General features: G+C 37.7%; 1 pseudogene; it reads left to right on the top strand.

Moving 5' to 3' along the window:
- Window positions 1-1373: 1373 nt before the first annotated feature.
- On the top strand, window positions 1374-5516 carry LOC147388079 (uncharacterized; annotated as a pseudogene).
- Window positions 5517-26155: the final 20639 nt, after the last annotated feature.

The following is a 26155-nucleotide window of genomic DNA, read 5'->3' as shown; positions in this document are numbered from 1 at the left end:
AAAATATTTTTATTTGCAAACTAACATTGATTGTTGTGTTTGTTGTTTATGTTTTTATTTTTATTTTTATTTTACACATGTTGTAATATTTACTTTCGTTTGCTTTCATTACATACTTGTAAGGGGGTAAAAAAAATGAAATGAAAAAATGCATGTGCGCTTGCGAGCATAGCCCATTACTGATCATAATCGTTCTATTGCTGGAATTCTTGCCGTGTTCATACTTTTCATCCAATTGCTGTAATGTTTCTGAATTTTTGCTGGATATCATAACTAACAAATCAATTGCTGTAATGTTTTCCACCTTGTTTTAAGTTTTTCTACCGAATATCATAACTGAGAAAATTCAGAAACGAATTTCTGAAACTTTTGGGCTAAATTCTTCTGGCTGAAAATAGAACTGAATTGATAGATCTTCAGATTTTAATTTCTGCATTCTGGGTAGTAAGAGATTTATGTTTCTAAATTATTATTTTTTTGCTGAATTACAACTTGTTGGTCGACCTTCTTGAATGTTCTTAAGGAACAAAACCATCTGTTGGTTTGTCATCTTCGAATTCAGCCAACAAGTTTTGTTTGTTTTCTTTCTGTTTTGCTGAATTACATTGGATTTCTTGCTGAAACTGCAGCAATTGTATCAACGTAATTCCGCCATTAATCATTCCAATTTAAAATCTGCCATACACTCGTTAAAAACAAGTGGCTAATAACTAATTCTTTAAAAACGACATTATTTCTTGTTGAAAATTCTGGGGCTTTCAATGAAGAAAAAAAAAAAGAGAATTTCAGATCTGATCAAGGAAGATTCAGATCAGACCCAACGTTGTTTTTGAATTTCGTTCTCACATGGTATTTTTATGTATTTTCTGTTTTGTTGTATTGAATTTTATTTCTTATATAATGTGTTGCTGTATTGTTTACTCTTCGACTTGTTACCTTTCAAAACGTTGATTTCTTTTGTTTAATATCAATTGATTCATTTTTCATTCTTGCTGGAAATTTCATAATAAAACCTTTATTTTCTTGCTGAAAACACAGATCATTCCTTAGTTTCTTGAATCGACATTATTCTTACATGAACAAGAACTACTGCTTGTTGTAGTTTAACGTTTTTGTTGCTCTTTAACATTCTTGCTGTTCTTGGGTAATAGAATATAAAAACGAAAACCACCTACTATTTTTGGCTATTGGTATTTGTTTTCTTGTTGAAAATTCAAAAAAAAGAAAAAAAATGGCTATTCGCTGATTGTAGTTGCAGAAAATTGATAATTTGGAGTTGCTAACTTCAAACGGCCAAAACTTTTGATCCGGATATCGGAACGACTATTAGTGCATATCAAATCGAAGCTCTTTTCGATACCTACAAGTTGAAGTTAGTGATGTGTAAAAGATTTATTCTTAGCCATTACTATCGAGATTTGTATATCAAATTGTAAGGGCTGGTCTCATGAGTGTAGAGGATTATTATAAAGAAATGGAGATTGCCATGATTAAAGCAAACATAGAGGAAGATAGAGAAGTAACCATGGCTAGATTCATTACCGGATTGAACAAATAGATTGCTGATGTGGTTGAGTTGCACCATTATGTGGAGATGGAAGAGTTACTGCACAAGGCCATTAAAGTGGAAAAGCAAATCAAGTCTAGAAGGTTCAGATCTGGATCATCTTCTAATAATTCGTGGAGATCAAATTGGAAGGACAACAAAATTCCTTTCAAACCAAAAGAAGACGCAAAGTCGAAACCTTCGATTTCTATTATTAAAGTAGACCTAAAACATAGCTTCTTATTAAGTCACGTCAGATTAAGTGTTTTAAGTGCCAAGGGTTCGGACACATTGCTTCTGAATGCCCAAACAAAAGGATTATGGTTGTATTGGCAAACAAAGACATTAAAAGTGCTAGTTCAAGTGACAATGAGATGCTTCCATTAGAGGATTGTTCTGATGTCGAAGTAGAAGAGCCTGTGCATGGTGATTTACTTGTCACCAAGAGAGCTTTGAGTATACAACCTAAAGATAAAGGAGATGAGGAGCAACGTGGGCATATTTTTCACACAAGATGCCACGTGAAGGATAAAGTATGTACATTGATTATTGAAAGTGGGAGTTGTACTAATGTTGCTAATACCTTGTTGGTAGATAAGTTGAATTTGAAATGGCAGAAACATCCTAAATCGTACAAGCTACAATAGCTGAATGATTGTGGAGAAGTGAAGGTAAACAAGCAAGTTCGGGTTCCTTTCTCAATAGGCAAGTATGTGGATGATGTTCTTTGTGATGTGGCACCGATGCATGCTGGTCATATATTGTTCGGTCGACCCTAGCAATTTGATAGGAGAATTCGCATGATGGGTATAAAAATCATTATTATTTTGTAATGAACAAACGAAAAATTGTATTGGCCCCTCTCAAACCTTTGCAAGCTTATGAGGACCAGGTTAGGATAGCAAGTGAGTGCAAAATGAGAGAGAAACAAAGGTGTGAACAAAAAAGAAAGCAAAGTGAATAACATGGAGAGAAGAATCAAGTACTGAGTGTACTTTCTGAAAAACATGATGTTAAAAGTGTAATGATAGCAAGGCCACAAGTTCTAGTTCTTATGTACAAAGATGTTTATTTTTCCATTGACGATCTTAACTCATTTTTGCCTAGTATTGTTGTGTCTTTATTGCAAGATTTTGAGGATCTTTTTTCCAAGGAGATTCCACATGATTTACCTCCTTTAAGAGGAATTGAGCGCCAAATAAACTTCATACCTGGTTCTGCTATACCAAATAGACCTGCTTATAAAGCTAATCCCGAGGAAACAAAAAAGATACAGAGGCAAGTGGATGAACTATTGCAGAAGGGATTTGTAAGGGAGAGTCTCAGTCCATATTTGGTTCTTGTTCTCTTAATACCAAATAAAGATGGAACATGGCGCATGTGTGTGGATTGTCGAGCTATTAACAAGATAAGGGTAAAATATAGGCATCCTATCCCTAGGTTAGATGATATGTTTGATGAATTGCATGGCTCTCATTTATTTTCTAAAATTGATTTAAAGAATGGGTATTATCAAATTTGTATGAAAGAGGGAGATGAATGGAAAACTGCATTTAAAACTAGATATGGGTTGTATGAATGGTTAGTAATGCCCTTCGGTTTAACTAACGCACCTAGTACATTCATGAGATTAATGAACCATGTCTTGCGTGCTTTCATGGGAAAATTTGTGGTAGTTTACTTTGATGATATTTTAGTCTATAGCAAAAATGTTGATGACCATGTGAAGCATTTGGATGCTGTGTTTAGTGTGTTAAGAGAATACCAATTGTATGTTAATCTTAAGAAATGCACATTTTGTATGGGATCTGTTGTGTTTCTTGGATTTGTTGTTAGTTCGCAGGGAAATAATGTTGATGAGGAAAAGGTAAGGGCAATAAAGGATTGGCCTACACCTAAGAATGCGAACGAGGTAAGAAGTTTTCATGCTTTAACAAATTTTTATCAAAGGTTTGTTAAGGATTTTAGTTCTATTGCTGCACCTTTGAATGAACTTGTTAAAAAGAATGTTGTTTTTAATTGAGTTAATGTGCATGATCAGGCTTTCAAAACTTTGAAATATAAGTTAACTAATGCACTGTTGTTGTGTTTGCCTAACTTCGATAATGCTTTTGAAATAGAGTGTGATGCATCCGGGATTGGAGTAGGAGCTGTTTTGATGCAGGATTCCAAACCAATAACTTCTTTTAGTGAAAAGCTAAGTGGGGTAGCATTGAATTATCCTACTTATGACAAGGAGCTTTATGCATTAGTGAGAACTCTTCAAACATGGAAACATTATTTATGGTTGAGGGAATTTATCATTCATTTTTATCATGAGAGTTTGAAGTTCCTGAAGACCCAAGGTAAGCTTAATAAAAGACATGTTAAATGGTTGGAGTTTATAGAAACATTTCCTTATGTAATTAAATATAAACGTGGGAAGGAAAATGTTGTGGTCGATGCATTGTCAAGAAGGTACGTATTACTTACTTCATTGCAAACTAAACTACTTGGTTTTGAATGATTAAAGATTTGTATGCCAATGATTCTGATTTCAGCCAAGTATGGACTGCATGTGCTAAGTGTACGTTTGGTGACTTTTGTAGGCATGAAGGATTTCTTTTCAAGAAAGATAAATCGTGCGTGCCTAATTGTTCAGTTCGTGAGTTACTTGTAAGGGAAAGTCATGGGGGAGGTTTAATGGGTCACTTTGGTGTCCTAAAAACTTTAGATATACTACGTGAGCATTTTTATTGGCCTCATATGAAGCATGACGTACAATCTGTTTGTGACAAGTGCATTACATGTAGGCTAGCAAAGTCTAAAATTAGACCGCATGGCATGTATACCCCTTTGCCTATACCTAATCAGCCTTGGATTGATATTGTTTTAGGATTGCCAAGGACTCAAAATGGTAATGATAGTATATTTGTTGTTGTTGATAGGTTTAGTAAGATGGCCCATTTATGGCATGTACTAAAACCAATGACGCAACACATATTGCTGATTTGTTCTTTAAAGAAGTAGTTGGATTGCATGAGCTACCTAAGTCATTTGTTAGTGACAGAGATGTTAAGTTCCTAAGTCATTTTTGGTGCACTTTATGGAGTAAATTAGGAACTAAACTTCTTTTTTCTACTGTTGCACATCCTCAAACGGATGGTCAAACTGAAGTAGTCAATAGGACACTCACTATTTTGTTGCGTGCTATTATTCAAAAAATTTAAAATAATGGGAGAAGTGTTTACCACATATTGAGTTTGCATATAATAGGACTATTCATTCTAATACTTCATTTTCTCCATTTGAGATTGTTTATGGTTTTAATCCTTTAACGCCTGTGGATATTTTACCTTTGTTTACTAATGAACATGTTAATCTTGATGTAAGAAAAAGGCAGATTTTGTTAAAGATTTACATGCAACATTGACAAGAAGAATGAGCAATATGCTAAGCAAGCCAATAAGAGCCGATTGAAAGTTGTTTTCCACCCTAGAGATTGGTTTTGGGTACATTTGCGTAAGAAACGGTTCCCTACCCAAAGAAAATCAAAATTGCAGCCTCGAGGAGATGGACCATTTCAAGTCTTGGAATGGATCAATGACAATGCCTACAAACTAGATTTGCCGAGTGATTATAGTAATGTTAGTGCAACTTTTAATGTTACTGATTTATCCTTGTTTGATGTAGGTAATTCGAGGACGAATCTTTTCGAAGATGGAAAGAATAATGGAGATCTCATTGCTGACCAAATAATTCAAGTTGATGTTCCCAAGTCTTCACTAGAACCATTGCAAGGAATTGGCGGACAGATGACTAGGGCAAGGACAAAGATGATGGAAGAGACATTACACGACTTGATTGTGGAAGTACAATACAAGGAGGCCGTTTTAGAAGATTCTACGACCAACTTTGGAGATGTCAAAGCTTCACCAAGGATGGTCAACTATCTTTTTGTGCAAGGGAGTGATTTGTAAGAACAAATTGATGCAAGGGTTAATTGGGAGTTTTACATTCTAATTGTCCTTAGTTTTGGTCTTTATTTCCTAAGGACTACTTAGACCCAATCTTGATCCAATTTATCTATAAAGGGCACCTCATGTTGTATTTGGGACAATTTACAATTTAAATTTTATGAGTAATTCTTTGAAGTTTATTCAAGAAGTTTCTTAAGTCTTCATGTGTTTTTTTTGTTTGAGTTATTTATGAGTTCTTGTATGAGTTCTTGCTTGAGTTCTTGAAGAAGTGCATGAATCTTCGACTTATCAAAGAAGTAATCATCCTTTGTGGCGTCTCAAGATTGGGGTTCTAAGGACTTAGTTTCCTTATGGTTCTAATCCGATCAACATCAAGATTGGGGTTTTGAGGACATAGTTTCCTTGAGATTCTAATTCGTTCATCATTAACTTTTTGTTTCTTTCGAATTAAAAGATTCCTAAAAGAGATCATCAAGAGGAAGTTTAAATCCAAGAGGATTCACATCAGGATTTCTTTCTGGTTGGTGTTCATAACAAGGATTGACAAAATTGTGTCTCATCCGTGCATGAAGAACGGATGAAATAGAGACTGCCTCATCCGTGTTTGAAGAATGGATGAAATAGAGAATGCCTCATTCGTGTTTGAATCACGGATAGAACAGTAAATGTTTCATCCGTGCTTAAAACATGGATAAGACAAGGATAACTCTATCTGTGCTTCAAACACAGACTAGTAAGAATCTTGAATAGACCAGGTTCTTGGGAACTACATCAATACCATCAACAAAAAAAATTATCCTAAATTTTGGAAAACTAAGCAAAGTGGATTTTCTTTAATGACCTGTTGATGAGCCGAATCAAAACAAATTTCAGGCCTTGGGATTCAAGCGGGCCCATGACACCTCGTGCAACCATGAGGGGTTATCCGACCAATCAAGTGGGCCCCGAGATCCGAGGACAAGTGGGGTCTAATACCCTTAAGACTCCTGCCAACTATTTAAAAAAAATGTATGGAATTTCCCAAATCAAACTGATCTTGCAGCCTCACTCATATTTGTCTCAAACCAGGTCCACAACTCCTATCCATTCGAACTAGGTCCACGACCTGTATCCATTCAAATTGGGTCCACGACCCATATCCATTTGAACTGGGTCCACTACCCGTATCCACTCGAATAGGGTCTACAACCCATATCCATTCAAACCGGTCCACGACGCGTATCCATCTAGACTAGGTCCACAACCCATATCCATCTAGACTAGGTCCACAACCCATATCCATCTAGACTGGGTCCACCACCCATATCCATTCAAATCGGGTCCATGACCCGTATCCGTTCAAATCAGGTCCACGACTTGTATCCATTCGAATCGGGTCCATGACCTGCATTTGTCCGAACTGGGTCCATGACCATTCTAAATCGGGTCCATAACCCAATTTGGACCCGAACCAAATCCATGATCCAAATGTGATCCTATAAGGTCGACAATAGACCAATCAACTCAAATGAATTCAATCCTTTTCCAATAAAATATATTTTCAAAAAAACACAAAATATAATTTCAAAACACAAAAAAAGAAAAAAAAAAAGATTTAAAGGCTTTAATTGCATTTCTTGATCAAAGTCGGTGCCTAAGAACGATTTTGCCCTGTTGATACTAAGGGAATAAACTACGTCTATTCAAGGAAATGATGTGATTTAAGAGTGCCCTTATGTGCCACCTCTTCCTTGGGGATCTGACTGGCTGATCTTGGTTTCAGAGAACTAAATTGGGGGCTTATAAAAAAGATATTTTTCCAACTCGACATGTTTCAGTAATCTGCTTCATGCTGATGTAATTATTTTTCCAAAATATTTTACTGACTTTGTGTCGATGCCAACTCCGTGTTGATGAAATTTTCCTTTTCAAAATATTTTACCAACTCCATGTTGATGCTAGTTCCGTGTTGAGGTAATTTTTTTTCAAAATATTTTACCGACTCTATGTCGATGCGAACTCCGTGTTGATATAATTCTTTTTCAAAAAATTATACCAACTCCGTGCTAATGTAATTATTTTCAAAAGTAGACAACCTAGCTCCGTGTTGATGCCAGCTCCATGTTGATGCCAGCTTCATGCTGATGCCGACTTCATGTTGATGACAGCTCCGTACTAATAAAATTATTTTTAAAAATACACGATCCAGCTCCGTGCTGATGCCAACTCCATGTTGATGTCAGTTCCATGCTGATGTAATTATTTTCAAAAATATACAATCCAGTTCCGTGTTGATGCCAACTCCGTTTTGACGCTGACTCCGCGTCGAGAAACCTCTTTTTATTTAAAACTTGTTTACTTTATAATAATAACTTTACATGACCTAATAAAACATCATGTATTTTTTTTGTAAACAAGATAGTAACAATTGGTCTTCTGTACCCATAGGTGGCCAAACGAAAGTAATATAAATAGCCCGAGGTGCCTCCGTATTTTCTTAGATCTTCAACCACTACCATAAGTACATCTGAAGCAGCACAGCCTGCAGCGGCCAAAACATCAGATATTGATGCAAAGATCGCAACATTATTGAAAACTACTGAGAGGCAAAAAAATATGTTGATTGTTGTGTTAGCCAATGCCAACTTTATACAGGCCCAGACAGTATAGCGACATGCATTAGGGTCAAACCAGAATCTACCCGAACAACCTTCACAAAGGCCACAGACCACCCTGCCACCCACGGTGCTAGGATACTAGGGGCCCCCGCTTTAAATTCTGCAGAATCGACCACCCCCTATGGTCATTCCTGATGACAATTGTGAGTATAGTGCCACAGAAGCCAAAAGCATGACAGACGAAAAGATAGCCCAACAAATCAAGTACCTTCAAGAAAAAATAAGGAGAATCAAAGGCCTCATCACCATGAGTGGAACTCGGTTTAAAAACCTCTACTTTTATCCCAATGAGCAACTGCCAGCCAAATTCAAATGTCAGAAATTCAAGAAATACAACAGGTGGAGTGTACTCTGTCGCATCTAAAATTATATTGTGGATTCATGTGCCAATACCGCGAAGATTACAGATTGCTAGTTTAGCTATTCCAAAGAAGCTTAATTGGGCCGACCCTCAAATGCTTCTCAGGATTGGACCATACACTTATCAAGAATTGGCAAGACTTGGCAAAAATGTTCTAGTACAATTATCGGTTCAATACGAATATGGGTTTGGACTGGAATGACATGGCTAAGATGACACGAAAGAAAAGGGAAACAGTAAAAGAGTACGCCTAAAGGTAGCAAGAGTCAGCCTCCTAAGTAAGGTCTGCGATGATTAAGCAAGAGATGAACACCACGTTTATCTCAACGCTAGGGCATATTTTTTATACTCATTTAGTAGGACTTCCTACAGGCACCTTCTTAAATCTGGTACAAGTAGCGAATCGGGTTGAAGACGGGATTTGAGTTACTCCCAATCTTGCTTAGGGGAGAATATCTCACAAAACGGTCACCAAATCTAGAAGCTACACAAGGACCAGGGTACAACCCCAGCCTGTTTTGTGAATTCCACATGGGTGTACCAGGGCACTCTACGGACCAGTGCTGGAACCTCAAGCATTAGGTACAAAACCTGATAGACAAGAAGGTTCTCATACTGTATGGGCCCGCAAACCCACCCCAACAACAAAGCATCAACCAAAACCCCCTACCAACTCACAATGGAGGGTGAAATAGGCACAGAGTAAATGTAATTATCTGGAAATTCAATTTTAATCGATCAGCTTTGATAGCTCCCATCGGGTCGAAAATCAAGATCCATCTAGCAAAAGAAATAGAGACACCAACAGTTCACACCATTGACTAGTACACAACAAACCCACCTCAAAAACTACCACTTAGAATGATTGATCTCACCATTCATACTACTCATTGAATTCTCAATGCTACCACCCGACCACCTCTCATCATCCCCTATACATCACCAAATCACCAAAATATGGCTCGACCCCCCTTCATATACCTTACACTTCATCTTCACGACCACTACTCGTTATTCCTTACACCTCACCAACCCCTCAAGCAGCTTATCCCATCACCACAACATCCAACTCACAACTACCACCCCTCATCCTCAACGTAAAACCCGATCCATCCCCAATAACCATATGTTCACCAAAACCATTTCCATATAACTTTAACCAGGCAATCCCATGGAGCTACGAAACAACTATCACCACGTCAACTGGGGTCGAGACGATGAAAAAAGCGATGGTGGCCGACATTGGTCACATGACAAAAGTAGAAAGGTGTTAGAAAATGCCAATAAAAGGGATAAGCATCAGGAAATAGACAAAAAAAAATAACAAAAGGAACAGTGGATGAGGAGAAAAGAAAGGAAAAGGGAAAAAGCGAAATGAATGAAAATGACAAGGAAGAGAAAAAGGAAAAAGGGGAAGTATTAGATAGAGAGGCAACAAACTTCATTAAGCTTATTCGTAAGAGTGAGCATAATGTAGTGGACCAACTAAATAAACAACCAGCTCAAATCAGTATTTTGGGTCTTCTATAGAAGTCAGAGGAAGACCAAGAAGTACTGTTGAGAGTCTTGGGAAAGTTGCATGTACCTATAACCACTTTGTCGACACAGTTAGAACAAACAGTAGGTTAGATCATGGCTTTCAATGCTATCGTCTTCATAGAAAGCAAATTCTTGCCAGAAGGATGAGGTACGTCGAACCATTAAATATCATGGTCATATGCAAAGGCATGATGGTTGTCAGGGTATTAGTTGATAATGGCTCAACTTTCAACGTCTGTCCTCTCGAAATTTTTTGCAAACTCAACGTTGACTAGTCATATGTCAAACCCAACAACAAGGTCGTCCGAGGTTTCGACAGTTCAACGTTTGAGGTCATGGAAATACCGACGACATTCAATTTGTTGTTGGGCCGGCAATGGATCCATATTGCTAGGGCAGTACCTTCCTCTTTACACCTAAGAGTCAAATTTATCATGTGACGGAGGATGATATTTGTCTTACTAGAGAACCTGATCCCAGTTGGGAGAGATCTGGATGTTCCTTTTATTAACATAGAAATGACGAAGGACAAGGCACTGTACCACTTCTATAAATTTACTGCTATTAATCACGTTGAAAAAAGGAAAGAAAAAGTAAAGGTAGAACTATCAAGGGAAAATCTGATGATTGGCCGGGTCTTAAAGAAAGCGGGTTACCGACCAAAGTAAGGGTTAGGACAGGGAGGAAAAGGGAAAGCCACACTAGTCGAAGCGAAGAAACACACTCCTTATTTCGATTTGGGGTTCAGGCCTACGAAAAAGGATATATTAGATATGAACAACAAAAAGAGAGAACTTCGACTAGTAAGAAAGTAAAATTGTGAACCAAACATTTGGAATCTAGGTAAGGTTTGATAGGAATACTTTGTGTAATGTTTTTAATGTCTTTCCTACCTTATTTGACTTTGTAATCCTCTTAACTTTGTTAGCTTGAACTTAGTTTCCACTCTTAGAGCTTGGAATGTGGGAATGATAAAAGAAAGTTAAAGTATGAGTTTTCCTAGTCATATTTATCAAGAAAGTAGTTTAATCATTTTAAGAAATTTTCTTAAATTGGAAACTTGCCTTTTTGACATCTCTCTTTGATTTGATTATGGAAACTTTCCTTATTTTTATTTTCTGATTTATTTGTAGGGAATTTCCACCTTGGAATTATTTGGATGATTTGTCAAAATATAAGAGGACATTGAAGACAATTAGCTACCCTATGCATGCCACTAGTGTAGAGAAATCTTAATGCATGAATATGTGACAGGGTTGCATATATCTGGACGTGAAAAGAGGATTGAGCTTTACTAACACAACAGCAAAAGAAAGAAATGATCGAACTCCTACAGAATTATCAAGACATTTTTGCTTAGTCATATAGAGACATACCTGGGTTAGACACAAATTTGGTCATTCACAAACTACCAATTGCTCTTAGAAGCAAGTCGATCAAGCAGAAATTGAGAAGGCTAAAATTGAAATTGACGTCAAGGTTGAGGATGAAGTCATGAAACAGTTCGAAGTAGGATTCCTTGCAGTTTCTACGTACCTCGAGTGGCTAGCTAACGTCGTCCTAGTACCCAAGAAAGATGGGAAGATACGCATATGCATTGACTATCGAGACCTGGACAAAACCAATCCTAAGAATGATTTTTCGCTACCACACATCGACACTCTAGTTGATGGTATAGCAGGGCACGGCGTGTTCTCGTTCATGGATGACTTCTCAGGCTATAACCAGATAAAAATGGCAGAAGAAAACCAGGAAAGACTACATTCATCACACCCTGGGGTACTTTTCGCTATAAAGTTATGCCATTTGGGTTAAAGAATGCAGGGACGACTTATCAACGTGCAATAACTTCACTATTCCACGACATGATCCATAAAGAAAATGGAAGTCTATGTAGACGACATGATTGCTAAGCCTACTATAGAAGAAGGCCATATGGTAAAAATCTCAAGAAGTTGTTCGACAGGCTGAGGAAGTACAGTTTTAGGCTCAACCTGGTAAATTGTGTATTCAGGACAACATCGGGCAAGTTACTGGGATTCATCGTCAGTAGAAAAGGTATCGAGATAGATCCGACAAAGACTAAATATATCCTCGAGATGAAGGTACCCATTTCAAAGAGAGATGTTTAGGCTTTCCTAGGGAGAATATAGTATATCAGTCTGTTCATTGCTCAACTCACACCTATCTGTGAGCCAGTCTTCAAGCTACTCAGAAAGAATACGTAAAAAAAGTTGAACAAGGACTGTTAGGAAGCTTTCAACAAGATCAAGCAATATCTTTTCAATCCACCAGTCTTGGTCCCTCCTACGCTAGGACGACCTTTGTTGATGTACATCTCAGTGCAAGAAACATCAATAGAGTGTGTACTAGGGCAACATGATAAATCAGGACGGAAGGAACATGTCATCTATTACCTCAGCAAGAAGTTTATTAAGTACAAAGCGAAATATTTGACCCTTGAGAAACTTGATGTGCATTAATCTGAGCATCTCAACTACTGCATCACTATTTGCTTAGTTACTCAACTATGCTTATTGCCAGGATGGACCCCTTGAAGTATCTTTTTGAGAAACCAGCGCTAACAAGTCGTATTGCAAAATGACAACTATTGTTATCTGAGTTTGACATCACCTATGTTACTCAAAAAGCCATCAAGGGACAAGTCATTGCCGACCACTTAGGCGAGCACCCATTGCCTGACTATGAGCCATTAAAAACAAACTTCGCTGATGAAGCCATACTATTTACCGAGATTGAAGATGATGACGAAGAATTAGGCTGAAAAATATATTTCAACAAAGTAGTAAATTAGAAAGGGAACGGAATAGGGGCAGTCTTGATCAAGTCAGATGGGTCCCACATACCAATTGCTATCAAATTGAAGTTCCAATATTCCAAAAATGAGGTAGAATATGAAGTAGGCATAGCAGGATTGAAAGCAGCATTAGATCTCGAGGTAGATGAAATTGATGTATTCGGAGATTTAAGCCTAGTAGTCTATCAGACGATTGGAGAATGGAAGACCCGACAATAGAAATTGATCCCTTACCATGAGTATCTCGAAGAATTAAGCTCAAACTTTAACAGGATTTCATTCACATACATATTGAGTGCTAAGAATCAATTCATAGATGTACTAGCTATGCTCGCTTTCATGATCAGTATTTCAGAAGACTTAGTCATTGACCCCATTGAGATTGGAATTCAAGATGAGCCGGCCTATTGTCTATTTGTCGAAGTATATGAATCTGAAAAGAAACCATGGTACTCAGACATCAAGGCATACCTCGAAGACCGAATCGTATCATCAGATGCAATGCCTAATGATTACAGGACAATTCTTCTTGAGTAATGGTATTCTATACAAGAAATTACATCACGAGGTCTTACTTCAATGTACAACAGAAGCTGAAGAAAAACGACTAATCGAGACTGTGGATTGTGGAGTTTGTGGACCCCACATGAATGGTTATATGCTAACTAAAAAGATTATGCGGATGAGATATTTATTGGTCGACAATGGAGAGTGACTGCTATGAGCATGTTCGTAAATACCACCTATGTCAGATTTATGCCAACAAAATCAATGCTCCACCTTTAGAACCACATAATATTACCATCCCTTGGCCCTTCTCACTTTGGGGCATGGATGTCATTGGGCAGATCTCACTAAAAACTCCAAATGGGCATCACTTTATCTTAGTTGCTATCGATTACTTTACCAAGTGGGTAGAAGCAACATCATATGTCAATGTCACGAAAAGCAACGTCCTAAAGTTTGTCAAAAATAACATCATCTTCAAATATAGGGTTCCTAGCAGATTAGTAACGGACAATGCAAAGAACTTCAAAAACAAGGATATGATCAAGGTGTGCAAGGACTTCTAGATCACTCATCACAACTCGGTACCTTACAGACCCATGATGAACAGAGTCGTCGAGGCAGCCAACAAGAACATCAAGAGGATCATCGAGAAGATGGCTATTACATACAAGGATTGACACGACATGTTATCTTTTGCGCTTCACGCCTATCGAACCTCGTTCAGGACTTCGATTGGGGCAACGCCTTATTCACTAGTATACAAGATGAAAACAGTCTTGCCCGTAAAAGTCGAGATCCCCTCCTTCCGAATCTTGAAGGAAGTAGAGTTAGATGAAACTAGATGGATTCAAGCTCGGTTCGATCAACTGAATCTAATAGAGGAGAAGCACCTTGCAGTTATTTGACACAGACAGCTCTATCAATGATGAATAGCTCGTGCCTACAACAAAAAAGTCAAAACTAAAGATTTCTCGCCAAGAGACCTCATCTTGAAGAAGATTCTACCAATCCAGGAAGATGCTAGAGGAAAATTCAGACCAAACTACGAGGGACCATTCATCGTATAGAAGGTAATGATAGAAGGAGATCTGATCCTTACAGAAATGGACGGACAAGTCTTCCCTCAATCGATCAATGCTGACACTATCAAGAAATACTATGTCTAAAAAATCTGATCCTGAGATAACGAAAGGCTATCTTTGATATCCCAAACTAACTATCAACCCTAGTCCACCCTTTTGAGCCATCACATTTATTTCTTAACCTAAGACGGGGGTAAGTCAACAATTATAAAACGAAACAAAAAAGAAGAAAAGAAAAAAAAAAGACAAAAAAGAAAAGAAAATTAAGAAAAAAAATATCAAAATACTCTTGGCCTGCATGAGGATAAATTGTGAACAACTAAAAAAAATTAAAAAATCAAAAAAGTTAAAAAAACTCGGACACTTGATCTTGAGCTTGACCCAAATTTCCAGCCTAAACAAGTTCGAAAGACATTGGAAGGAGACATAGATTACCTTTTCGAAACAAAACAGAAAAATCCCATGTTTAACCCACTTTAGACAAATACAGACCTTAACCTTTTTGTATCCTTCCACTACAATTAGCCTAAGTCAACATTTCATCCCATCAAAAGCCCTTTCGGATCAGGAAATGTTATAAGGCAACACAATGACGATGGCGGCACCTATGATCTTGCAATTTGATCCGGACCTCAAAGTCTTATTAGTCGTTTAAAGACTCGAGAGGGAAATCCAGATCGGATATTCCAAAAAAAGAGCGTCTTGAAGCATAGAGTAGTTGATCTCATAGCTCAACTTGAGTTACTGAGCCATGAAAAGTTGTTGGAAAACTTGAGAGGAGAATTTAAATCCATTACTCAAGAAAGAGAACCACTATAAGAGTAGAGTCATTGATCTCGCAGCTCAATTTGAGTCACCAAGCCACAAATTGCAAGAGACTCCGAGTAAGAATTGTAAAATAAAAATCCAAAAAATACAAGTATAATCTAAAAAGGCATAGTGAAAATTCGAAAGGGCACTATGAATAAAAGATTCAGACAATGGCAAGATAAAAATCACCGGCACGATGAAAACCCCAAAAAGGGCGTCAATGCACAAAAATGTGAAAATCAGGTTTAGTGAAAACCGTAACTGGAACTAGAGGCAATAAAGGCAAAAAAAATAAAATATAAAAAAACTCCTGGCCCGCAAGAGTATAAACTGTGAATTGCAAAACCTTTCCAAAACTCTTGAGGCCTGAACAGAAAATAATCTTCCAACACAAGGGCATTGGGGATGATTCTAAAGGAATCAAAAGAGTGATTGAAGCTCATATCCCCTATGTTTAGTAAAAATACCAAGATAGTCACAACCAAAGATTCTGCAAACTCTGAGTTTATTGTACTCATGTTATATAGACATTTTATAAAATTTCAAACAAAAAACTACTATTTTGGCCAATGACGACAAATCTAGGACTCATTCAACAAAACTTCATGTTTTCAAGAACAATAGATATACCTGAGGCCAAGTAAATACAAAACCTATTTTCTTTACATTAAGTCTTTCAACATTTTGCATAGATTCAGATAATGTCAAGAAAATACAAAAAAAAGTGAGAATACAATACGCAGCCCATCAAACATCATGGTAAGAAATAAAAAAGGAGTCAAGGCATTCCTCCAAAGCACGGATCCGGGCAATCTAACTAGTCCTCACACTTTCAGCATCCGACGCGTCATGACTCACTAAATATGCTGCAAAGTCATCAAAATAAGGACTCTAGGCATGTTTATCCCTCAAGTTAACAACTTCGACTCGAAGCTTAGCTACTTCACCACTATCACTAGATTCTGACATACAAGTTCAGATGTCAGCTGAGCAATCTCTCTTTGCATCTTCTTCTTGGATTTGAGCCAAATAGCCTGAATGCAACGACAATCAATTTGGGACTCCTCTACTCAATCTCGATAATCAAAGAAGGATGAAGCAACATGACGTGCTCGGGGTACTATCAATACCGATTGCCTCCCAGAGATAAGTTCTCTTATCCAATGCAAGTATGACAGGAATAGGTGTGCTGCAAAGACGAGTCAACTCAAAATCACAACTCGGTTCCATTTTTTCACTAGTCAACTCAGAAGTATGGTTGATAAAAGACCAACCAGATTGTCAAAATTCTCAAGGATGAGCACACCCTGATTATAGCCAAATTGTCGAAGAACCCAGAGTGGTACATAGTGAGTCACCCTATGAAGACCAATCAAGACAAGGAAACGGCCCCGTCAAATGCAATCACAGGAGACCCTTGAGGTTGGAATGCACCAACCTATCTCACCTCGTCATCATCAAGATTGCAAATGAAGGCATACCATTCTTCTTTACCATCCGAGACCAAGGGAGCAACTCACCTTGACATTATGAGCACAATATCAGCATTAACGCAGAACGGGTGGTTAACTACTTCGGTTGAAGTCACGTGATTCATAAACTAAAGCTACAAAAAATAGGAGCATTCTAAACTTTAAAAAAAAAACTAAAAAGTTTAAATTGTAAATCTATGTTAAGTTTGGAGCTTACCTGCATGAGAGGAGTGAAAAATTCGATCATGACCGGATGAACAAACCATGAGAGATTGAAACATCACACTAAAAATAGGGGGGCTAACCGACGTCCCTCATGGAGTTATTGAATCACGTGAATGAGAGAAAGGTCTAATGGTATCTCTGCCACCCAGAAACCATAGTTGACTCATCACCATCAAAGTGAGGGCATTGAGGGATCTAAAAGACGTTCAACCAAGAAAGATTTAGACATAGTCTTCAAAACTGATCCATCATTGGGAATCTTCAAAAACTTCCAATTTATGCCCAAGAAGTCAGAAGCCTCGCCTCGATAAGCCTCACGCAAAAGTGGAACAACCACCACACTTGACATTTCGAGACCCAAAAGCAATTCAAACTCTTCAATGGTAGGAGTTATCTCATGTTCCCCAAAATTGAAAAGGTTGAATTTGGGAACCCAACATCCTAACATAGCCTCAATCAAACTTCCTTACGATGAAACCTTAGGCAAGGAGAGTGTGAACCCCAGCTTGTTCAAACCCTATTAAAACTTCTCACAAAAAAGATATAATAATAATAATAATAATAATCAAATAAGCAAAAAATCAAAAAAAATTCAAAAACCCTTTCGAGTTGCACTCAACTCCGATTTGTCAAAGCACGACAGAAGAAACATCCGAATTTCAAAATTCATCAAATTTTCTTCAAATCCGAGATCTCACACGAGCTCCGCACCATCAAGATCAAGGAATTAATGAGGCAAAACTTTGTCAAATCTTGTGCTTGACTAGTCATTTTCTACAAAAGTCATCAATTTGATCGGTAATTCAAAGTCGTGTTTTTACAAAAAAATTTAATCCGTTCAAATAGGGGTTAGTATATTCTTTACAGTTCCCTTGCACGCAATTATTTCAAAGAAAGGTAGCTATAGGCACCCCAATTTGAATGGGTGCCCAATTGAAAGGGCCTAAAAAAATAGATTTTCTAAATAATTCGTCAACGTGCCAAAAAAAACCCAATTCGCCAAAATGTGAGTTTTGATCGATCCGAGGTCCCTAAGACCCCCTAAGAATCTAATGGACCACCTCAAACACCTGGCATTCCCCTACCTTCCCTACCTTCATCACTCCCCAACCAAATTGGAAATTACCCTAAGCTCGTTTAGAGCCCATGAACACTCAACTCACAAAATGCATTTCTCACCCCATTCTATTTAACCTAAGCTTAATCCAACATCACCTAAACCCTAAAATATACCCACCCATTAAATCTCATCCTAAAATAATTCTAACCGATCGTCAACAACCTTCCAAAAACCCAAGCCCACAAGCCATTATCCATATCAAATCCACATTCATAACCCATAACCCTAACCCACAAATTACTATCCACATCAACCAATCACCCTTTGATCCTCCAAGAGGACATATGTTCTCACCCCAACTCACCTCCCTTATCCAACTACCCACCCCATCCCCTTTCTCTAATAAACCATCTACCCACATCACCTCTCTCTAAAAATCACCTGAACCCATACCCTTTCCTAACCTACCCACATCATCATCTCTAAAAATCATCTTAACCCATACCCTTCTCTAACGTACCACATCATCCCTTCTCTAAACAAAACACCTATCCCCATATCAATCCATACCCTTCTCTAATCTACTACTATCATCACTTACAAATCCATTTCTACCCATACCCCTCATCTCCAATCTAATACTCATTCTCTCCAATTAACTCATCTAATCACCTCACCTCCCCATCCTTTTTGACACATGTCATCATCCCTTAACCCCCCCAAAAACCCAAACCCCTAACCCTTTACACAACCCATTTTCCTAACCTAACCACCATCCCGCTCAACCTACCTAACACTCAATCAACAAACCAGTTCCTTACATCTCACATTCTCCCCATCTCACATCACTCATCACCTTACCAAACACTCCACCCAAATGGATTGGGTAAGATCCAAATCATTTGGATCAAAACATTACCCATTTACCCTCATTACACAACTACCCTCATCCCAACTCTAAATTTCATACCCTCACCTCTAAAACCCATGCCATTCTCTACTATTTTAATACTTCACCCCATTATATCGCTAAAGTAACCTCCAAACACCTATAAATACCCCTCCTCCCCTTCCAAAATGGGTATCCAAGTCTTAAAAAAACTCTTATCTCAACATACTTCTACTTCACTCTCACATTTAATCTTCTAAAAATATATACTCTCATATTTCACTAAGGACTCAAGAAGACATAAAAGTAGAAGAAGAAGGAAGGAAAGAAAAGAAGACTTTAAAGCTTCAAGGTGGGTCAAAGGATATACCCCCCCTCTCTTTCTACCCTTTCTATATCCCTCTTCTACTATCCTCTTCCTCTCTTTAATTTTTGTTTTAGGAAGCTTCTAAGATGTAATGACCCCCCTCCCCTATCTCCAATAGATTAGAGTTCAGATTCAGTTGAAAGTATAGGGTTGTAACCATTTTCAAAACAAAATTATTTTAAACCTTCGAAGTCTTTTGGGGTAATTGGTATTCAAGTCCTTCTCAACTCATGAGAATGGACCCACAACCATAGTCAATACATTAAAAAAAATACATGTAATTGTCAAAGCTAAGGGTTTATAAGGATCATCCCCTCTAATGGGATTATCCTATAATCAAGCAAAAAATAAATCCCTACCAGGGTACAAATTATGGACACGTAGCACTTTTTTTTATTTTACATTTTTATCTAAAATTGGCCATGTTGAGTTGAGGTTACCACTACTTGATGAGGAGAAAAGGGTGCTTCACACCTTTCCTTTTCTCCAATCGAGCCACTTACCCCGACCTAAAGGTTAGATTGGTACATTATCCATCTAGAGTCACTAAACGCCAAAAATGATACTTTTCCTAAAAAAATACATCAGGTGGCGATTCACACCCTCTTACAATATGAATGGTGACGACTCCAAACCTTCATAGAGGGCACTCATAATTAAGAATCACGTATCTACTTGTGTAATATGTATCTGTTGTTTTATTTTGAATTATAAACTGGAAAGCATATTTACTATTTCAATGTTGTCAATTATATTTGTATAAGAATGAAAATGTATAATGAGTATTGATAACTGATGTTATATGGACCTTTAAACTATTTAGTTGCTCATCCCTGGCTATATGTACCAGTTAATCGAAGTTTAATTTTTAAAAACTTTGTATGTATTGAAATGATTCAGTATGATTACTCAATCATGTTATGTGAGGTTATTAATAGGAATTATTTGTGGACTTACTGGGTAACCATTGTTACTCACCCTTTCCTTCTATCTTTTTTAGCTATAGAGTTTACAGCTAGTGAGGCGAGTGTAGAGCCATCAATCGAGGAGCATCTGGTTGGTCAAATCAACGACCAGAGTCCTTTACCTAATAAGCATTAGGATACTTTCATTAAGAGTCATTTTGTCCAGGAGGTGTATATAGTTTTTGGGCCAAGTGATAGATCTATGTTAGAGAGAGGATAAATTTTTGTAATTATGTATATTACCTTTTGCGCAACTCTGATCTAACTCTATGTTGTTCACAATTTGCCATCTTCCGCACCTTATATACTTTTGACCCATTTTTATATAGGATTTGTTGGATATTGGCTTATTAAGTTTTCGAGTTCCATAGAACATTAATGTAAATAGAGGGAGCCATGTAAAAATTTAAAGGTACGACCTAGTACCTTGAGATTTGACCTTGGGATTTGTGTTAGTGTTTGGCGGAACACCACATATGGTATTAGAGCTCATTAGTAGTTCTGTATTGGGATTACAAGCTATTCCGTATCTATAGTCCATAGAGCCTAGTAAGACTAATATAGGATTCTAGGTTTGTTTTATTAGTAATGAAAATGGTGTTCATTATTAAATTCCTACTGAAGATATCAATTAATTCTTTCATAAGAACGACTTTAGCCTTACGATGATAAATGCCTTGTTGCTAATGAATAGAAACGTGATGAGCGAATGAAAAAGAGGTTGAAGGAGAAGCCGAAACTAATGTTGGACAGGCATCAAATCAAACTTCTGATCCGATAGTGTAACTAATGTTGTTTATGGGATAGATAGTTGAGTCCCAGAACAAGTTTAAAGAGGAAATGCTCAAATCACAGGCTAGACTAGCCGAGGAGGTGGTTGAGTTGAGAAAGTGTCAGGCTTCTTCACAAGGGATCAACCCTATTCCATTCCAAGAGTCACCACACGAGCCACAGCCACAAGTTGTACCATTGAGGGCCATGAGAACTCTCCCGCCCCTGGCACAGACAGATCCGGGGATGTTGCTATAAAACATCCAACAACTACGTCTACCAAGATTTGGAGGTTCTTCTGACCCGACTAAAATCGAAAAGTAGATTTTGAGGACCCGAGAGATTTTGAGTACCATGTAGTGCTCAAGAGACCAGTGGATAATGGTGGCTACATTTTAATTCGACGGGAAGATTAGCCATTGGTGGTGTTCTAAGAGGAATGTTTTGGGGGATGGACCTTTCGAGTGTATCCGAGACGGCCTGAGAAATTAAACATCAGGAATTTTCAGGATTGATTGAAGGCAATTTATACGTTACGAATTACTAGTTGAAATTTGCTAGATTGTCACGGTATGCGCCCGAACTCCTTCCGACCGATCTCCATAAGGCCTGTAAATTTTTTAAAGGACTACAACCCTACCTAAGGGCCAGGATGTTAGTGATTGATACCACCAGCTATAAAGACACTATAAGTCAAGCTCAAAGGGTTGAACGAGAGGAGGCGGAGTTGTAGACTTTGAGGGGACAAACCAGTCGACCCAAGGCTTCTTTTCCTACTAGGACTGATTCGGCTAAGAGGTCGATGTTTTCGAGATCGAGTGCCTCTAGATCCAAATATCTGCAGTATCGAGTTCCTACACCATTGAGTTATGGACCCGTTGGGATTCTAGTGAGGCTAGCAAGGCTAAGGAACCAACCAAGTAGATTTTGAAACCATTGACTCTAGCTTACCGACCACCCGTGCCATAGTAACTTATACAGTTGGGACCATTGACATGCTTCATATGTGGTCAGATAGGACATATTAGGAGAAATTGCCCTCAATCACAGTCACAGGTAGGGGCGATTCCCAGACCCTAAGATAGAGTTTAGCATCTGACTCAAGAAGAGATACCAATTTCGGATGAGGTGTTAGAAGGTACAATCTTAATTTCTAATTTTAAGATTTGAGTTTTGTTTGATACCAGTTCCTCTAGATCATACATTTCTACTAAGATTGCACGGTTGCTAGAATTAGAAATTTCTGACGCGGGTTAGGTAAGAAACTATCTACACCATTGGAAAATCGACAGATAGCCTAGAAATTATGTCAGAATTGTGTAATTAAGATAGAGGACCAAGAGATAAGTACGGACCTCATGACATTAGATTGTTGAGACTTTGATGTCATCTTGGGGATGGATTGGCTAATATAGAACCATGCCCATATTGTTTGTTTCGCAAAATCAGTAGTCTTTAGAAGGTCGGGATATCCGAAAGTCAAGGTTCGAGGATCTAGGATAGAAGAGACGGTCCTGTATATGACCAGTTAGAAACTTTGAGTATATTGAAACTAAAGATGTTGACAGATATGGTAAAAGTAGTCAAGAAATTTTACGATATTTTTTCAAAAAAATTATCGGATTTGCCACCATGTCTTGATATAGAGTTTTCTATCAATTTGGTACCGGGCATAAGACCTATCTCCATTACACCATACCGAATGGCCCCGTAGAAATCCAAGAGTTGAAAGTGCAAATTGATGAGCTTACTAGCTTAGGGTTCATTTGACCGAGTTCCTCACCCTAGGGAGGATTGGTTTTGTTTGTCAAGAAAAAAGATGGGTAACTTCGATTATGTATCGACTATTGGAAGCTAAATCAAGTGACCATCAAGAATAAATACCCTTTTCATGCATCGATGATCTATTTGACCAACTGCAGGGTGCCTAGTATTTTTCTAAGATCGATTTGCGATCTGGGTACCATCAATTGAAAATTCAGGAGGCGGACATTCTGAAGACCGCATTCCAGACCAGGCTAGGACACTTCGAGTATCTAGTAATGCCTTTCGGACTGACGAATGCATCAGTAGCATTTATGGATATGATGTACCCGGTATTTTGGGAGCACCTCAACAAATTTGTCATTGTGTTAATAAATGACATCCTAATTTACTCTAAGTCATGGGAGGATCACGAGAGACACCTTAGAGTCACACAACAGATTCTACGAGAGCATAAGCTATATGCCAAGTTCAACAAGTATGAGTTCTGTCTCCAAAAGGTAAAATTCCTAGGACACGTGATATCTAATAAAGGGATAACAGTATACAATTTCAAGGTTGAAGTCAAGTCGACGTAGAAACAGTCGAAAATAGTGACATATATCAGAAGTTTTCTTGGGATGGTCGGCTACTATAGAAGGTTTATTAAGGGATTCTCCACTCTTGCAGCACCGTTGATGAGACTAACGTAAAAAATATCTAGCTTGAGTGGGATGACAAGTGATAAACTGCATTTCAAGAATTGAAGAAAAGATTAACGACCACTCCAATTTTAGTATCACCAATTTCAAGTAAAGGTCTAACGATCTTTATAAATATTTCTAGGATTGGTTTGGGAACTGTATTGATTTAGTTTGGGAAGGTAGTGGCATACGCATTTAGGAAGTTGAAGAACCATGAGAAGAACTACTCGGTTCATGATCTTGAATTAGTTGTTATAGTGTTGGCACTATGCATTTGAAGACATTACCTATACGAAGAGAAGTTTAAAGTATTCTTTGACCATAAGAGCCTCAAGTACATATTCTCTCTATGAGAATTAAATATGAGACAACAATGTTGAATGGAGTACCTCAAGGACTACGACTTTACCCTTGAGTACCACCCGAGAAAAGCCAATGTGGTTGTCGATTTATTAAGTAGAAACACGGTAGCTCATATGATGGTGAAAAAATGGTGATTGCTTGAGCAAGCCATAGAAACAATGTTTAAGACTCCGAGGGAAAGTTATAGACCACACATTTACTTGGGTACATTGAGGATTGAAAATGAGTTGATAGCATAAATTAGGGAAGCCCAAAAAATAGATGAAGATATGGGAGAATATGAGCTGAAAGCTAGGGACTGGATCGACCTAGATTGGTCGAAAGGATTGGATGAGGTTCTCAGATTTCGAGGCAGGATGTGGATACCGCATGACTCGCAATTGAAGTCCAATATACTGGGTGAGGTATACCGTTCTCGATATTCTATCCACCCAGGAAGTACAAAAATGTATAAAGATTTGGAAAGAAATTTTTGATTTTTGAGTATGAAGAAGGTAATTGCAGAATATGTAGGTAGATGCCTAACTTGCTAGTAAGTCAAGGCAGAACACCGCAACCTAGCAAGCTTACTCCAACCATTACCTATAGTGAAATAGAAATGAGAACATGTGACCATGGACTTTGTAGTGTTACCGAGAGCCAATGACGAGTCAGATCTCATATGGGTGATTGTGGATCAATTGATGAAATCGACACATTTCATCCAAATTCGAGTTTCATTCAGCATTGATAGACTAAGCTAAATATATATAACTGAGATAGTTCGACTGTCAATTTCTATCGTGTTAAACAGGGATCCCAACTTTACTTCTCAATTTTGGGAAAGTCTACACAAAGCCATGGGTACTCAATAACTTTCTCAATCTGATGGACAGTCTGAGCAAGTTATTCAGATTTTAGAAGACATGCTCGGGATATGTGTTTTGGATTTTGGAGGAGGTTGGAAGTGTCACTTACCATTGGTGGAGTTCTCCAACAACAATAGTTTTCAAGCTAGTATTGGCATGGCACCATTCGAGGCTTTATACGGTAGGCTATGTCGACCATCGATATTTTAGATAGAGACAGGAGATGCCATGGTGTTAAGACCCGAGATTATTGAGGAAACTACTAAGATAGTACGCATTATATGGGATAGACTAAAACCTGCTCATAGTAGATAGAAAGCTATGCAGACAAGCGATGCAGACCTTTGAAATTTCAAGTTAGGGATAAAGTATTCTTGAAAGTGTCGCCCTGAAGAGGAATCTCCAGGTTTGGTGTGAAGGGTAGTCGTGATTTGTGGGACCATTTGAGAGAGTTGAGCGGATAGGTCTAATGACTTACAAATTGATTCTACCATCGCAACTTGAGCAGGTTCACAATATGTTTCACGTCTCCATGTTGAAGTACTTGCCAGATTCTTCACACGTGGTTGATTTACAGAATTTAGAGGTAGATGAGGATGTATCCTATGAGGAAGGTGTAGTATAGATACTTGATAAGAGAGTAAAACAACTCAAATCAAAATCTATTCTTCTAGTCAAGGTATTGTGGAGACACCACAACATTGAAAAAATCACATGGAAAAAAGAAATCGAAATGCAGGCTAAGTACCCGAAACTATTTCGAGACTAAGATATGATTTTAATTTTGTGGATGAAATTTTTAATAAGGGGGGGAGGGAGTATTACCTTGAATTTTTAATTCATATCTCGAGAAAATCTAATAGTAAAATTTTGAAAAAATTCTAAAAGAAAGACTTAGGATAAAATACTCGGATCTTGTTATGTTCATTTTCAATGAAAATCGACTTCATCATTTGATTCAAAAACGTCAAAATATATATTTTAGCCTGTAAGCAAGCTCAAATTTGAGTTTGGATGAAAAAATTATAAAATCATCGAACTTCGTGTTGAGTGGGACCTAAAAGAATGAATTTTTTGTTAAAGAGAGAATCAGAAAAATTTAACCGTACCATTAGGTCCACAACAAAAGAATATTCAAAATGGAATACTCATTTATCATTTTTTGAGTCCGAATTATCAAGTTACCGCCAAAACTAGAAACAAGTAGAATAATTACAAAAGATGCCCTCAGCCCTTTTGTATATAAAAGAAAGATGACTTTCTTTTATTTCTTTCTCTTCTTCTCCAAAGAATCAAACACCATCCCATTCTCAAATCAAAGGTTTCAACCCATTCCCATCAAGTTTTATCGGAAATGAGTTCGAATTAATCGTCGACGAAAAAACAAAAATAGTCGACATCGATAAACTCCACATTCTTATCATCTTGGATATTCATTTTCCCTTCTTTTTTTTTATATCTCATCA

This window comes from Akebia trifoliata, chromosome 13 (genome assembly GCF_017979445.1).
Source record: "Akebia trifoliata isolate Shusen 1 chromosome 13, ASM1797944v1, whole genome shotgun sequence".
NCBI lineage: Eukaryota > Viridiplantae > Streptophyta > Magnoliopsida > Ranunculales > Lardizabalaceae > Akebia > Akebia trifoliata.
This window is presented reverse-complemented; position numbering and strand designations above follow the sequence as displayed.